The 18125-nt window shown below is 39.8% G+C and overlaps 1 long non-coding RNA gene across 1 annotated transcript in view; it reads left to right on the forward strand.

The window, feature by feature from the left end:
- Nucleotides 1–18125, forward strand: part of LOC140713039 (uncharacterized) — a 45603-nt gene that overhangs the window by 16267 nt on the left and 11211 nt on the right. Inside the window, exons 2-3 of the long non-coding RNA XR_012094922.1 lie at nucleotides 14283–14400; nucleotides 17430–17601. This is a non-coding gene — a long non-coding RNA (uncharacterized lncRNA). The remainder of the gene's footprint in view (nucleotides 1–14282; nucleotides 14401–17429; nucleotides 17602–18125) is intronic.

Consider the following 18125-nt stretch of genomic DNA (forward strand, 5'->3'; position numbering starts at 1 on the left):
TTCTCAGCTCAAGCTGAAGTGGAATACTGGGAAAATCTGGGCAAGTTAGGAAGTCTGATCTCCAAGCCCTCCCAAGCATTAACCTGGGGTTTAAAGCAAGGTTCATTTTGCCTTCCTTCTCTATCCATCCTCCCAACCACAAGACAGAGGCAGAGATCTGATTCTTTAAACTCCTAAGCAGATACAAGCTAGGAGGAAAAAGTGAGGATGATGTTTAGTTCAAATATCAGGCCAGACCACATTCCTGGTGCTGGTGACTAGGTGGCTGTGATGTTGCAGAAGAAATCCCAAACCTGAATACCAGAGTCAATGATTGCTTAAGCCCCAAGGAAATCCTTAGACCTTTGGGATTTTCTGCACCAATTGTAGGTGAACTGGATGGATGAATTTTCCAAACTTTCCAAAGCCTCTTTCCCTTCCCTTGGGGTTGTTGCAGGAAAAAAAAAAAAAAAAAAAAAAAATTGAGGAGGAGAATCACCCAGCTGGCAGAACCTCAGCTTGGCCACTTGAAGAACTCAATATATTGCCAGGGCAACAATTCAACACATAGATGCCAGTGAGACCCACTAAAACTATCATTTATCTTATTATCCTTTTCCAGCAGGATAATTTTTGTGTTTTTTTCTGTGAAGCTGGAATAATCTTCCTACCAAGGCCATGCACACAGTGCCTTAGTGGTGACTCCCAAAGGAAATCAGAGCCCTTGGGGGCAAGGATCAATAGCATGGATCAATGCCAGGTAGCATTTGCCCCCTCATGTAGCTCTTGTTTTCCCCATGTCTAAGTGGGATGTTTTGATTGGTGTTATCCTAATTTTCTGCCATCATTAAATATTAGTGTCAGAATAGTCGCATTTGTACCTAATGGAACAGAAGAGACATAACCCCATGATACTGGACATTAAGCAATTGGCATTTAGGTGGGCTGCTTATATCTGTGGTTATATGTAGGATTATTGCATTTTGTAAACTGGTGGCTATATTGGTTATCTATTTCCACAAAAATTCTGCTAACATGCAGCCACAAAATTTAGTAGCCTAAAACAACAACCATTTATTTAGCTCATGAGTTTGTGGCTTGGTTGGGTAGTTCTTCTAGTCTTGGCTAGGCTTGGCCGATCTTGGCTTACTCATGCATCTGTGACTCAGCTGGTGGTTTGGCTGATGATTGGCTGGTCTAGAATGTACTCACCTAAAACAGTCTGGCTCTGCATAGAGGGTCTTCCCTTCATCAGATTAGCCTGGGCCTGTTCTATTGTTGGTGGCAGGGCTTTAAAAGAGTAGAAGTACATAGGGCCCCTTGAAGTCTAGGCTCAGAACTAGCCCCCTTCCACTTCTGTCTCATTTTATTGGCCATAGCAAGTCACAAGGCCAGTGCAGATTCAAGGAAAGAGGGAAATAGACTCCACCCCTTAATGAAAATTGCTGCAATCACCCACAGAGGCATGTGGGAAATTATTTAAATGTTAAGAAGAGAGTACTGAGAGAGCTAGGTGGCCATGAAATGGACAGTGGTGGAGATTTATATCTAAGATCAGCCCAACACTCTTTTCCAAGCAGCACTCAGCTTGTCTACTCTAAGAAAGGCTTATTTTAACCACAAGACTTACTTGAATGGAAGCTGACAACTTCCCGTAGACTCTGCTTCCTTGGCCATAGTGATTGCCAGAGATAGGCACTTGAATCAAAACTAAGTTAATCAGAGTACCCCATATGTTGCTTTAATGCTTGGTCTAGGAGTTGACAAGGCCTAATTCAAGCCGTTCAAAATGCTTCTATAGGTGGGACAGGTGAGAATGTATAAATCCAAGGACAGATATCAGCCACAGAGGCACAGGCAAAACAAGCCTGTGGCAATGAAATTGACATCCAAAGAGAAGCAGTCCCTGGACAGGAGGAGAATAGAACGTTGGGGGCATTCTGTTCCTGGTACAGTTACCCCTGAACCCTGTCACACCCATCCTTTCTATGAGCTGGTTTTGGAAGGCAACTCTTTCTCTCTTAAAAAGAAATAACTGAAGCTGGGAACTGGTTCACTGTGACCAAAGTAGTCTGACATAGGTGTAATTTGAGAAATAGACCTTCTGTTTTAAAAATTCCTATCAACGTGTTTGCAATTCTGTCTATAGCAATTGATCATTTGGGTTAGGAAAGTATATGAATAGGAAGGAGCCACACATTTTGACACCTCCATATATGGTCTGAAAAGCCTTCTGACTCAGACCTTGCAAATCTGTTGTCACCTTTCAAAACAGCTCATCCACGTTTTGAAGTTTTTTTCTCTCCCTTTTCTGCCACCTCTAAATTAGCGGACTTTTCCTCTTGTGCTCCTAAAATATTTTTGACACATTTCTAGAGTACAACTCATATATGATATTATATGCTCACAACTCTATATGCATCTCCCTAGTTAAATTGTGATTCCTTCCTTTGGGCTAGACATAAAAAAAAAAATCTTGTTTACTTTTGTATTCTTGGAGCATAGCATTGCACTGTTTTTAACAAAAACACAAGTATTCTAAAGGTAGTCTATTAAAACTTTACGCCATTAATACCTTAGCTTCAATTCACTGATAAACATTATTTAAGAACATACTCATGCAACCATCAGTGGTTCTAAATCTTGGCTGCACAGCGAAATCACCTGGGAAGCTTTTTAAACAAATTTATGCTTGAGCCTCACCCCAGACCAATTAAATCAAAACTTCTGGGATTGGGGCCTAGGCATCAATATTTTTAATAGATTTTCAAATGGTTCAAATATGCAGCCAAGATTAAGAACTACTGCCATATATGCGGTTTCTGTTTGTTATGAAGAACGAGAGCTGAAGAAAAGATTCCATCTAGTTGGGAGGAAAGCTTCAGGAAAGTGGTGACTTTTGAATTAAATCTTACTGGGTGGGTAGAATTTCAGTAGGGGAACATAAGGAGAGAAAACAAATGTATAATAATGGGAGAAGCAGCTATGCATAGAAAATAGGATGTTCAGGTAAGCTACAGTGTAGGGGTGTCCTGAGAAATAGCATTTACTGAGTATCTACTCCGTGCTAAGCCTTTTACACACATTTCTCAATTAATCATCATCATTACTTTCGGAAAAAATAACTATTTTGTGGATGAAAACACTGAGGCACAGGTAATTTAAAAACTTGCTTAAGGTTTTACAACTAGCTGGTAGTGGATCTGGGACTTAAGCCCAAGTCTAGGCTGGTCTCCAAACCAATGCATGGAGCTGGAAGGTGGGTTGCACCTGTTGGCAGCTACCTTGGTTTCCTGCCTCTGTCTTCTCCAACAGAAGCTATCAAAGGCTCATAGGAGCAGGCTCAGGATCATCTGACTTCTTGAGTAAATATCAACAGGCTTAGTGCATTTGGCCGTGGCCTGAATTCCCCCTGCAGGTGGGGCTTCATATGGGTTGCTCTCCAGAGTGAGCTCTGGTGGCCCAACCACATGACTGGCTGCCTGCCTGCCTCCACCCAGGTTCAAGCACCGAAGGACCAAGGGAAACTTACCTCTCCCTTGAACTGCAGGATCCCAACTCCTTTTGATGACCCAGATTTCCCAGAAGTATGTCTCTGAAATATTTGTTCTATGTCTCCAATCTTCCATATTTATTTTACTCCTGATTTTAGAAATGACCACGGGGCACTATTCCCAGACACCACAAATGCCCTTTTCCAAGGAGGCCACAGCACCCTGACCACTTCCCATCCAAGTCCTATTTTTTCTCCCTTCCAACTGGCCTCATGCTGCTAAGCCACATGCCTGAGCCAGCCAAGTTAAGGGAGAGGCCAGATTGTGCCTGTCAAGCTAAGCACTAAAGATTTATTGCTAAATGTTCTTTAACAGGAGAGTGCTAGATCAAAAGGGAGATCAATAGGGAGATTTTTCTAGTGAGACTAACTGTAGTTCAGAAATATATTATTTAGAACTCTCTTACTGCATGTGACAGAAAACTCAATTCAAACTCATTTAAGCAAACAGAAGGAGGAATTGGCTGCTACGACTTGAAAGTTCAGTACTCATATCTTCAGGCAAGGTTTGATCCAGGGTCTCAAACAATGTTACCAGGAATCATTTACTTTCTCTGTCTTGCATTCATGGGCTTCCTTCTTGAACTCTGTGTGGGTGCTCTAAATCTCTAAGATTATTTCACTGTGAGCACTAGTCATCCCAGCAGAAAATATAATTTTATTAGTGCACCTTCCCAGGATTCAGAATTAACTATGCTTGAATTAACTTGGGCTTCTGCCTATTTCTAAACCTATCAGTGTGCCCAAAGAGATGGAGTTTTGATGGTAGGGCAGGACTGACTCATGTACCCACCTCTGAAAAAGCAATATGGCTAAGGAAATTCAGGGCTTAGGTAGCCTAAGCATGGATCACAAGATCCACCTCAAACCACACGTTCTGGCTGGGGCTAACTTCCCAAAGCAAATTTGAAGTATCGTAACCTGGAAAAGAAGAAAATAATCATCAAAAAGGCAAAAACAACAGATGACCTCTACAGAAAGCTATTTTGGAAATCCAGGCCTTGCCCAGTAAAGTCTCTTCTAACATGTGGCAAAGACAAGGAATATAACAGGATTGTCTTCATCAGTCTACAATTCTCACATCTGTACCAGCACAGACTGGCACCTGGCCACCAGACAAATCAGACCAGTGATGAGCCAGTGAATTCTTTCTCATCTCTTCTGCTAAATGTGGGTTAAGCTATGGGGCAGTCCAAGTTTTAGGAAATTTATAGCAACTTCTCAGCATTCATGTTAATAGATATGAATAATTGAATCCCACTGGTAAACTCAATCTGTCATTTTATATAAACATTTTACTTTTGTTACCAACCTTTTTGTCAAAGGTGTTAACAAGTCATTGAAAAACTTATTGAAGGGTTCCGTTTCTACATAGTATGGACTATCATCTGATAAACAGAAAAGTAGGACCAGCAGTCTAGAGGTAGAGAAGCATCAAGCCTCAGTAATCTATAATTGGCTGTTTATCTTTTGATATTCTCAAGTTGAGTAAGAATTATTATTTATTCCTTTATAATGTTTTTTAATGTCTTAAGCATTGATGTTAAGTAATATAGATAACCCCCAGGTTTGATTGATTACTGTGTTTTACAAAAATCAGTTTGACATGTTAGTATAGCAGTTTCACACTGACAGATGCTATGTGATCAGATGCACAGTTCCATCATACTTCTTAGAATTTCATTGAACAAAACTGACATGGGATAAATGTAAGGCCTCTGGCATACAAAACTATTAGAGCTTCATATGTAGAACTTTAATACAGATTCGACAAAATGATCCAACTTAGCTCCCAAGTGTTCACGACACTCATTTAAGAAAAGAAAGGATAGCTGTCAGTTCAGATGGAAAGTCACAGAGAACATTTGTGAATGGCAAGATCCAACAACTAGACTGAAATCAGCTTAGAACTTTCCAAGTCCTCCATCTTCCCTCAGTTCATGCCCTCTCTGTTGTCTTTTCTCTTGTTTTTTCTCCATCTTTGGCAGTTTTGTATATCATTTAATTAGCCAGTAAGGAAAAGTTTTAAAGGTCATCATTCAACTTTCTCAATATTAAAATAAAAGATATACTGTTTTTGGAAAGGCAATAGACGGCTTAAAATTGAGGGCTCTGTAGTCTGACAGCCTCCAAAAACCCCAGTCATTTCTGGTGATATGATTTGAAGAAGTTAATGGACTTCCTTTAGCCTTAGTTTTTTACCTGTGTGTAAAATAGTACCTACAACAATAGTACCTACGTCCTAGGTACTTTAGCACATATAGTAAGCATTCGATAAGGGATAGCTGTCATCATCATCATCACCACCGCCAGCACTGTCATCAATAATTTATACTTCTAGAAAAAAAATCATTTTTTGAGAAATTTAGAAGTCAAGAAAGTCTCCATGAGGGCATAGGATGATTTATTAATTATATATATGACATATAAAATCTGCTACAAGAAAATGTGATCAGGAGAGTTTTTTTTTAACTTTAAGTAAAATAAGAACTTTACTTAGGTTCTGGGGTACATGTGCAGAACATGCAGGTTTGTTACATAGGTATACATGTGCCATGGTGGTTTGCTGCACCTATCAACCCGTCATGCATTAGGTATTTGTCCTAATGCTCTCCCTCCCCTTGCCCCCCATCCCCCAACAGGTCCCGGTGCATGATGTTCTCCTCCCTGTGTCCATGTGTTCTCATTGTTCAACTCCCACTTATGAGTGAGAACATGCAGTGTTTGGTTTTCTGTTCCTGTGTTAGTTTGCTGAGAATGATGGCTTCCAGCTTCATCCATCTCCTTGCAAAGGACATGAACTCATCTCTTTTTATGGCTGCATAGTATTCCATGGTGTATATGTGCCATATTTTCTTTATCCAGTCTATCATTGGTGGGTATTTGGGTTGGTTCCAAGTCTTTGCTATTGTAAATAGTGCTGCAGTAAACATATGTGTGCATGTGTCTTTATAGTAGAATGATTTATAATCCTTTGGGTATATATCCAGTAATGGGATTGCTGGGTCAAATGGTATTTCTGGTTCTAGATTCTTGAGGAATCGCCACACTATCTTCTACAATGATTGAGCTAATTTCCACTCCTACCAACAGTGTAAAAGCGTTCCTATTTCCCCACAGCTTTGCCAGCATCTGTTGTTTCCTGACTTTTTAATAATCTCCATTCTAACTGGTATGAGATGGAATTTCATTGTGGTTTTGATTTGTATTTCTCTAATGACCGGTGATGATAAGCTTTTTTTTCACATGTTTGTCGACCATATAAATGTCTTCTTTTGAGAAGTATCTGTTCATATCCTTCGCCTGCTTTTTGATGGGGTTGTTTGTTTTTTCTTGTCAATTTGTTTAAGCTCCTTGTAGATTCTGGATATTAGACTTTTGTCAGATGGGTGGATTGCAAAAATTTTCTTCCATTCTGCAGGAGAGATTTTTAAACACAGGTCTGATAAGATTCTTCTTGTTTTAAGATCCATTAGCTCTTGCTGTTAATGCAAAGGAATGTGCAAGATGTCTTGGAACATTTTATTTCAGTCAAGCAAACACAGCATGGGCACTCTTGCACATAAGGAGAAATAAACATGTTTATGCAATGCTCCAGGTTTTCAGAAGTGCCTTTAGTCACATTTTTCTTCATTAGCATTAGCCTGAAGCCCTTAGCATGAGCCCTGTGTGAACCCATGTGTAAACGCACAGATCCCCTTCCTGCACAGAACCCCTTGTTCTGCTTATTGTCCACACGTCTCTCCATAGCCACATGCCTCTTTTCTCTATCTCTGCCCCTGGAAGGCTGACTGGCAGCAACCAGCTACTTTGTTCTTTGACTTCATTGGGATTTATGATTAGAATGCATCAGTACTGTGAGGTTGGGGTATCTACTGCTTAGGCTCATGCTGTCGGCATGCTGTCCGTTAGTTGCTTCCCTCCCTAAGGTAGCCTTTCCATTAAGGAATACAACCCAGCTTCCATTGACTGCTCCATCCTTTTCCCTTTGATCCCAAGAGTGACAATAACTCCCTGTTTGTGAGCCCTGCACTGCCCCCATTCCCGGAATTGCCCAATTCCTTGCTGATTTCTCTAAATCCTTGCCCACACATTTGTAAAGGGTCTATTAAACTCCCCTCAGCAGTTTACTTTGGGTGTGGTGTTTTCTGCTGGGTTTCTTATCTATTCCCTACATATAGCTTAGTCTTGTACACTACAGACAGAAAATTGACAGAAAATTCTGATAAACATTTCTTCCACTCCAACACATTAAAAAACACCAACGAAACAAAAAAGGTATTTTTGTAAGTCCTACTGCCATAATTAGCAACTATTTTTCTACTTATTTTAAATAACATGCACCAATAGCAGAAATGCAGTATTAACATAAATCTATGTGAAAGGGAAATGTACTCATGATTTTATGACCCCATACACTAAACTTCTTATTTATTTATTTTTTGTTGTATACTTATAGGAAAGATACATTTTCTTTTATTTTTTATTTAATGTTTTTTATTATTCCATTGAGTGCATACAGTGTACCTTTGACGTTTTTCTTCTCATGTATCATGAAGGTTGTACATTATTTTTATTTAGGGATTGTTATGAAATTTTATATAGAGCCAAATATGTTTCTTTGGAAACAGGTTCAAAGAATTCATTATTGGATCCGGATCTCATAATTGGAAACAAATTCACACATATCATACTGTTTAATTAGTGCATGCCAAACTCTCTCTCTCTTTACTACTGTTGGAAGTAACTTCGTTGATATTATGTTTTTATGCTCCTGGAAGTGGATTTCCTTATAACCTTTCTACCTGATCTCACGTGCCTTTAGATTTTGTTGAAACAATTCTACTACAGAATTATAAGTGTAAAGTGGGGAAAACGATTTCTGAAACATAGGCCAAAAAAGTTCAACTGTGAACTGAGAGAAAACAAAAGAAAAAATGCATTTTTTGGCGAGAATAAGTTTTAGTAATTTTTAGTATGGAGCACTGTATTAGTCTGTTTTCACGCTGCTAATAAAGACATACTTGAGCCTGGGTGATTTATAAAGAGAAAGAGGTGTAATGGACTCACAGTTTCACAAGACTGGGGAGGCCTCACAATCATGTGAGGCAAAAGAGCAGAAGACATGTCTTACATGACAGCAGGCAAGAGAGTGTGTACAGGGGAACTGCCCTTTATAAAACCATCAGATCTTGTGAGATTTATTGGCTATCATGAGAACAGCAGGGGGGAAAAACCCACCCCCATGATTCAATTACTTCCCACTGGGCCCTTCCTATGACACGTGGGGATTATGGGAGCTACAATTCAAGATGAGATTTGGGTGGGGACACAACCAAACCATATCAAGCACATAGGTAAAAACATGGCCAGGTTAATTCCCTCTGCTGGGTTGACTCACAAGCTATTTGTGTCTTTGTGGAAGACCCTGTCTCTGTGCAAATTTCTAAGTTGGGAAGAGGCTTCACAACGGTGCAGAATCCTAAACTGATTCTCATATATTTTTCTACTAAGTAAACATATTCCTGAATTTATCAGAAATAAACAAATTTTCTACTAAGTAAACATATTCTGAATTTCTGAGAAATTCTGAAATCACCCCCAAGTTGTCTAAAATGAAGTAACAAATTGGGACCACATTTCTTTAAATATATAATTAAAACTTATTTGTGGCTGGATGTGGTAGCTCATACTTGTAAACTCAGCACTTTGGAAAGCTGAGGTGGGAGGATCACTTGTGCTCAGGAGTTCAAGACAAGCTCGGGTAGTGAGACCGCATCTCTACAAACAATTTAAGATATTAGCCAGGAATGGTGATGTGTGCCTATAGTTTCAGTTACTTGGGAGGCTGAGGTAGGAAGATTGTTTGAGCCCAAGAGTTGAAGCCTGAAGTGAGTTATGATTGTTCCACTGCACTCCAGCCTCAGCAATAGAGACCCCATTTCTAAAAAAATAAAGCAAAACCAAACTTACTTGTAATAACATATTCTTATCTATTAGTTTGCTACATGTCTTAAACCAATAATCACAAATGTAACTATTATTTTTTAGATCCTATATTGTCTAGAGTATTGCTACTCAAGGAATGGTCTGTAGACCAGCAGCATTGACATCATCTGAAAACTCTATAGAAATGCAGAATATCAGGCCCTACATAGATTTCTAAATCAAAATATGCATTTTAACTAGATTCCCAGCTGATCTGTTTGCATATTAAAATTTAAGAAGCACTGAGTGTACCCATATTTGTCTAATAAATGTGTTTCCTACTTATTTTCAGACATTTAGATCATAGATACATAAAGGGATGTTAGAAATGATCTAACCTTGCATTTCCCCCTATGTATTCCATGGACAATCATTGCATAGAATGTCAGTAGGGGTTATACTGAAAAAGTGCAGGAAATGCTACTGGTTAAATAATGCAAATAGTTTTCTTATTACTAGTTTCTCAGAATCTTTAATAAGCTGATGTACATTGTGACTCTCCAGGGAAGGGGGATGAGATATAAAACAGTGAATGTATTGCAAAACATGTGAACATAGGACATTATTTTCACCAGATATTTTACAAGACTAGTGTACCTATCTTAGTCTGTTTGGGCTGCTACAACACAACACCTTAGACTGGGTCACTTATAAGTCATAGAAATTTATTTCTCACAGTTCTGGAGGTTGGAAAGTCCAAGAACAAGACACCAGCAGATTTGGTGTCTTGTGAGGGACCTCTGCTTCCAAGGGGCAACTTGTTGCTGTGTCCTCACATGGCAGAAGGATGGAAGGACAAAAGGGCAAAAAGGATCAAACCAGATCCCTTAAGCTCTTTTATAAGGGCACTAATTTCATTCATGAGAGTGTAACCCTTGTGACTTAATTACCTTCTAAATTCCTCACCTTTTAATACTATTGCACTGGAGATTAAGTTTCAATGTATGAGTTTTGAAGGCACACACACATTTAAACTACAGCAGTATGCTTTGATACATTTTGAAAAATATTCAGTTAATATGAATATCTCACTTAACAGACTCATATTTTTAAATTTCATCTAATTATTTGACAAATATAAGGTAATCTACTCTAACTTCTTGTTGATTTTTAATAGGAATGTGACTGCTGCTGTACTGGTTATAAAAATAGACCCAAACTGTAATGTGTTGTTCATATGAGTCCAGGGGTTTTCTAGGGTGAGAAAGTAAGTGGGTGTCATGTACTGTGAATGTCTGGGATCTTATCCTACTTGCAAGCCTACTACAAATTAGCCCATAATAGTTTCATGGAAGTTGGCAGAAGATATGAAATTCTTGGGTCAGAGACAAATGACTTTATTACTCATGCCATAGCAAGCAACATAAGCTTCATGTTTATGTCAGTTCCCCCACGTCTCCCAAGTCCCACGGGAGCAATATGGATTTTCCCTGGTGAGTGTTGCTCATGGAGAGAGATTATGCCAAAGATAAGGATCCTGGAGCTTAGAGAACCCACAACTTTTTAAATGAGCTGCAAGCATAGCTGCCTTTTGCCCCATAGGGAGATATCATCTTTATTATATGATACAGTAAACAAATCTGTCCTTTGCTTCCAAGGGAGACCCTATCTATCTTTCAAGGTTGTTCACTATACAAACTTTCTTGAAAAGACAGCCCAGAACAAAGGGATTCAATGCTTTTTTTAAAATAGCCTTGATTCAAGAATTGCAGGGATTGAGCACTTTTACTCATAAGGTGTGCAAAAAAAACAGCAATAACAACAACAAAACAAAAAACCTGAGAGACCCATGGAGAATTGTATGCCAAATTTTCTAGGGGTAAGAAAGGGAGTAGGTGTTCTGCTGCATGAAGTTATTCAGTAATTCAGACTAATAGTGAGTCTACCATGTTCAACACGTGGCTTCTAAAGTCACTCTGGCTATATGTCTTAGGTGGGAGTGAAGTTCATCATTCCTGACAACTGGAAGGGCAAGAGTTTGGCAGTGCATACATGTGAGGGTTTATGAGCCAGGTTTGGAAGTGGTGCATACCACTTGCTAACACTCTATTCCCTAGAACATGGCCACATGGCCACACCTCATTGCAAAGGAGAAGGGGAAATGTAGCTTAGCTCTGTGCACAGGAGGAAGGGGAGAACAGGTTTTGAAGGCCACTCTACAGTCTCTACAACATTGCTAATTTTGGTGACTTAGCTATTAGTTTCTCTGTTTTCATCTTAGGTAAAAAAGTGTAAACATACATATCAATGCCTTGGAGTCGGGCTTTGTCACAGTGTCACAGAATTTGGGGACTAGAAGGACCCTGAGAATCATTAGTTCCAGCCATCTTTCCCTCCTTACACCTCCAGTCATTTTAGAGGGGAAGAAGAAACTGAAACTCAAAGAAGTTAAATGGCATAGCTTCATAGCTTACTAAACACAGATGGTTAGTCAGCTGAGTTGAGATTTTCAGATCTCTGTTCCACTACATTTTGACCTAGATCAAACTTGCAAGGTCACAGGACCATTTTGTATTTTAAATTATCATTCCTCAACTACCTGTTTTTTATTTTTGGATTTTTTTTTTTTTTTCAAAACAGGGTCTAATTTTGTCACCTAGGCTGGAGTGCAGTGGCACGAACATGGTTCACTGCAGTCTTGACCTCCCGGGCTCAAGCAGTTCTGTTGCCTCAGCCCCCCAAGTAGCTGGGACTACAGGCGTGTACCACCATACCCAGCTAATTTTTTTTTTTTTTTTTTGTAGGGACAGGGTTTCACCATGTTGTCCAGGTAGTCTCAAACTCCTGGGCTCAAGTGATCCATGTGCCAGGGCTTCCCACAGTGCTGAGATTACAAGTGTAAGCCACTGCTCTCGGCCTATATTTGAAATTTTGATTGTTGATATTTCTTAAATCTTCAAAAATCTATGTATATTGTTTGTTCATTTAGGATTTGTTGAACCCTACTATGGCAGACATTATCCTAGTTGCGGGAAATACAGTTGGGGATGGGCAAGGCAAAGGTCCCTGTTCTTATGGAGCTAGCACTGAGGTGAGATTCCAGAATATTTAGAATGTGATTGACTTTCCAACATGAGAGACATAATGGCTAGTTTATGATATAAATAGTTACACATGGATTCCAAAAACTTATACTTATTGTCAGCTTAAGTCAGATAGCATAGACCTTAACAGCTCTTAAGTTTCTTTACTGTTAGTTTATAGCAAGATTCCCTTTGTGTTTAATATAACTAACCTTTCAAAATAAGTCCTATGCATTACTTCTATAACAAACGAGTTATTATTATTATTTTGTTGTTGACTTTAGGTTAACGGGTTTTATTAAGTTAAAGACAGCTTTATTTCAAGTCTCAAAACAGATTGGAAAATTTTTAACAGAAATCTCATTCACATGTTTTGATTTATCAAAGCATTTTATGTTTACTTAAAAAAATTCTTTCTGTTCCCCAGAGAAGCCCATAATGTACTCAGTACAAATTGAACATCAGAAATATAATGTAGTCAAATGACAGAATAAAATTCAAGAGAAACTGCTGAAGCTTTGCTCTTTGAAAGAAAAATCTGTGTTTCTGTGTTACGTTGTGTGTATATATTATGGAAATATCTGAAAGATACACAGCACCCATGCACAAAAATATTGTTTATGAAGAAGTATATATAATGCAGTTTATTGAAAAAGATTTCAATTTAAAGTAATAGTGCATGAAATAAGCATAGTGTGGCATGTTGCAAAGTGGTCTGAATCGCAAGTCCCAAGAATTAGGATCTAATCTTGATGGTGCTTAAAAAATTACACAATATAAATATTTACATAGCATTTTATGGCATAAAAAGCTTTTTTTGTTTTTTCATTTAACAATAGCTAGCATTTACTGAGCACTTACCATGTACTAGACATGGTGATGTTATTAATTCCTACAACGCCTCTATGAGGTAAGTGTCTACTCCCTCTTCAACACTCCACTCCCCAACCCCACCCTCCCTGACCGCCCCCCCGAGGAAATCAGGACTCCCCCTCATCCCAAACAGGGATACTGAACAGTGCCACTGTCTGCCACCTGTACATGGTTCCCTCCTTCCAGGACTCAGTTCTGGTATCGAGTGCTGACTAGTTGGTGGATAGTGAAGGCCATCTAGGTACACAGCCATATTATTAATTATTATTATTATTTACATTAACACTTTTTTTTTTTTTTTTGAGATGGAATCTCACTCTGTCACCCAGGCTGGAGTACAGTCGTGCAAGCTCGGCTCACCGCAACCTCCGCCTCCCAGGTTCAAGCAATTCTCCTGCCTCAGCCTCCCGAGTAGCTATGATTACAGGCACGTGCCACCAAGTCTGGCAAATTTTTTGTATTTTTAGTAAAGACAGGGTTTCACCACATTAGCCAGGATGGTCCCGATCTCCTGACCTTGTGATCTGCCTGCCTCGGCCTCCCAAAGTGCTGGGATTACAAGTGTGAGCCACCACACCCAGCCTAAAACATTTTTTTAAATGAAGGAGTCTTGCTATGTTGCCCAGTCTGATGTGGAACTCCTGGGCTCAAGCAATCCTCCCACCTCAGCCTCCCCAGTGGCTGGGACTACACAGACGCACCATCATGTCTTGCTCTTCTTTAAAATTTCAATGTCTCGTCAGGGTCAACAGGAGAATTAAACAGGCCCAGAGTTCCCCCAAAGTTCTCAGGCATTCATGCTTAGGTTACATATTTTACAGACCTCCCCAAATCCCCTTTTTATTATCTCTTTTGACTTCACCCAGGTGCAAGCCCAGAGGCAGTCTATACCCCGACTCAACTGGTTGGTCCTCAGTGCTGCCTGCTTCCGTGCCCAACTTAGAACTACACATCTGCTGCCTCCTGGTAACATGTCATTATAAGGTAAGGAGTGGGTTTCAGTTCTTGGTCACATTAGTATTATTATTAATAGAGACAGAGAATCTCACTCTGTTGCCGGTGCTGGAGTGCTTTGGCAAGATCACAGCTCACTGTAGCCTCAACCTCCTGGCCCAAGTGTTCCTCCTGCCTCAGCCCTCCAAGCAGGTGGGACTACAGGTGCGCCACCATGCCTGGATAATTTTTTTTTTTTTTTTTTTTTTTTTTTAGAGATGAGGTTTCACCCTGTTTCCCAGGCTGGTCTTGAACTCTTGAACTCCTGGGCTCAAGTGATCTGCCTGCCTCAGCCTCCCAAAGTGCTGGGATTTGAGTCACCACCTTGGTCACATTATTGACAGCAGTACAACCTTTCCTGGGAGGTAACCCCAATTTTATTTTGTTTATATTTTTTGTTTGCTCACAAGTACGTGCAAACTGTTTTTATTTTCTTGGTCTAAATTGTGCAAAGATTGAAGTATTTACCTCCCATTATATCTTCACTTTCCTTTTTTCTCCCATCTATAATGTTTACTGGATGCTAGCCTGATAACCTTCACTTCTGTCAACTTACTTCTCGATTACCGTTGAACCTCTTTTTCTGTCATGTTTTCCCCTTTAGTAAGTGCGATCATACTACATTGATTCTAAGATGCATGTTTTTCACATTTTAATGTCTCTGAAATCAGCCTGCATTTCACAGTGCTTGACATCTTACAATAAATTCTAGCACTTAAAAAAGTCGTTAGTAGAACATAAAATAATTGTGCATTTCAAGCAGCCCAGGGCTTCTTAGATTTGATGGAATAAAGCTAATGCAATCATAAAGTCTGCAGTTTAGAGACACCAGTTGACTTGCCCAAGATCATGCACTGGGACAAGGTAAAGCTGAACAGGAGTCATCCTCAAGCAGGCTGACTTCAGAGCCTTTGCTTTGTGCTCTGCACTATAGTGGGGGAAAGCGACGTTTGGAGAGGCAAGGGCACTTTGCTGCCATTCAACATTCAGAAGTTGAATCCAGAGCCCTTTCTCACTACTATATTTGTTTCTGTGACCTCAAGGATACAGGAATTTGGTCTAGAAAATCTCTAAGGTTTCTCATTTGAAATAAAGCCAGTTTTATTTTTTAAATGCATCAATACTTTAAAAATACATTTTCTAGTGCAGAAAATGTACACAGCACAATTTAAATTAAAAATTTAAACTTAAAAAATAAATTAAATGTAAATAAAAAATTTAAAAAGTAGCAAAGGAAAATAAGGAAAAGTAATTTTTCCAACTCGTGCCCCAGCCACTCACTCCTACTCCCTAGAGGTAAACACTGCTACAACTCTTTTGTGCACATTCTAGAGGCATTCTATGCATATAAAGCAAATATGTACATATGGCATTTTAAAGTTATCAACCATACGTTCACACCAGTATCTCTAAGCCCAATCAGCCCCGTAACATGTCTCATTCTAGTTTTCTCCCACTCCAAATTTGTGACTCCCATCTTCAAAATTTTCCTCAATGTATTTTCTTATTTGATCAATTCCTATGTTCATAAACAATCTCTTGGGTCATTGTCCCTCTCTTTTTGGGATGTTCCTGGCATCTTGCTTGGCTCTGGCACCCCATGCTAACCTGCTGCCCCCTCTGCCCCTTCCCATGTGAACGCCCTTCCCATCTACACCGGGCTCAGACACAGAGTTGGCAGATAAAAGATAGACGTCCAATTAAATTTGAATTTCAAATAAGTATGTCTCAAATAATGCATGGGATATACTTGTACTAAAAATTATTCACTGTTTATTTGAAATTCAAATTTTAAGAGGGCTTCCTGTGTTTTTATTTGCTAAATCTGGCAACCTTACATGCTGGGCCACCCATCACCACCATACCTTAGTGCAGAACCCTCTTCATCTCACTGGAGTTTTAACATGTGAAACAGAGTAGTCCTCCTTCCCACTGTGTCTTGCTCGGCCCCGCCTAATAGCTTTTGGGCTGAAGTGTTAGGGAAGGGATTGAAAGGACAGGGAAAGGGAGAAGGAGAATGTGGGAAGTGTAAGAAGGAAAGAGGGAAGGAGACAAGAAGAAAAGTGAGAGGAAGAGGAAGAATGCATTACATTTTTAAAATCTAGATTTATGAAAATGCAGTTTTTTACTTACCTAAACTATATACAGTGTAATGATTTTAAAAACCCCACAGAGCGAGGCAGATCTCTTGAGATCAGGAGTTTGAGACCAGCTGGGGCAAGAAGATGAAACCACGTCTCTACAAAAAATACAAAAAATCACCATGTGTGGTGGCTCATGCCTGTAGTCCCAGCTACTTGGGGGACTGAGGCAGGAGGATTGCATGGGTCTGGGAGGTGGAGGCTGCAGTGAATAATGATCTCACCACTGTACTCCAGCCTGGGTGACCAAGTGAGACCCTGTCTAAAAATAAATAATAATAATAATAGTAAATTAATTAAACCCCACATGGACAAAAATGCCACCTAAAGTCAAGGAATGTGAAATTACAACAAGCCTAGGTCAGCTGATACTAAGTAACTAAGTCAATAGAAACTATACTGGTGAGGTAAGTTTGAAAATTTGGGAGGATTATGAAGTTCTGCTTTGGGCAAAATTTTTTCTTGATGTTTACTACCTCCTTATTCAGAAAAACAAACAGCAACAACAACAACAACAAAAACCCAAAAGACAACAATCTCTTATGTAGAAAAAAAAATCTTGGGGGAACTAGCCTTCTTTTGATGATTGTAATGTGGGAACATACGCAGTATAAATAACACAGAAAGACTTTAAAGACTCCTCATGCAAACCTTGTCCACGTTGTAAGTTGAGTATTACCTTTCAGAAAGGAGCAAAGATGAAACGTTGGGTTTAAATGATTCCGTTGGTCAAAAGCAGCATCTTGGCTTTTTACATACTTATTATCTATAGATAAAACAATTAATTTCAAAGCCCAGGTACATTCAAAGTAAATGCTTTTCCAGGGTGGTGTTGTTTTTGTTTTTTAATTTTTTGGTTTTGTTTTCTCTTTGTTCTAGCCCAAAGTAGACAAAAGCAAGTGAAAGCATTCAAACAAATCATTCGAAGTTGGAAACAGGGTTTGATGGGTCATCTATATAGCATGTAGAAATATTTATGAAAAATATGAGGAGAGGTCTGCAGGGAGCACAGTGGGGCGATTCCTTATAAAATCACCTGGAAGTGCTGGGGGTAGGTGATGTAAGCTTCAGGGAGGCTGGAACTCACTTGAAAAGGCATCCAAGGCAAGATGTATGTGGGCAGATCACATGCTTCCAGGCATTATGTTGCATGTAGAAAAGTGGGATGCTCATTTAGAGCCTCCCTCAGAGGAGATACTATCTGAGCACATGCAAATATCTGAATATCACCTTTTGGGCCACAGTGAGGAACTCAAGGAGTTGAAATGGTTTCTGGGCCGGGCGCGGTGGCTCAAGCCTGTAATCCCAGCACTTTGGGAGGCCGAGACGGGCGGATCACGAGGTCAGGAGATCGAGACCATCCTGGCTAACACGGTGAAACCCCGTCTCTACTAAAAAATACAAAAAAAACTAGCCGGGCGATGTGGCGGGCGCCTGTAGTCCCAGCTACTCGGGAGGCTGAGGCAGGAGAATGGCGTAAACCCGGGAGGCGGAGCTTGCAGTGAGCTGAGATCCGGCCACTGCACTCCAGCCTGGGCGACAGAGCAAGACTCCGTCTCAAAAAAAAAAAAAAAA

This window comes from Chlorocebus sabaeus, chromosome 12 (genome assembly GCF_047675955.1).
Source record: "Chlorocebus sabaeus isolate Y175 chromosome 12, mChlSab1.0.hap1, whole genome shotgun sequence".
Lineage (NCBI taxonomy): Eukaryota > Metazoa > Chordata > Mammalia > Primates > Cercopithecidae > Chlorocebus > Chlorocebus sabaeus.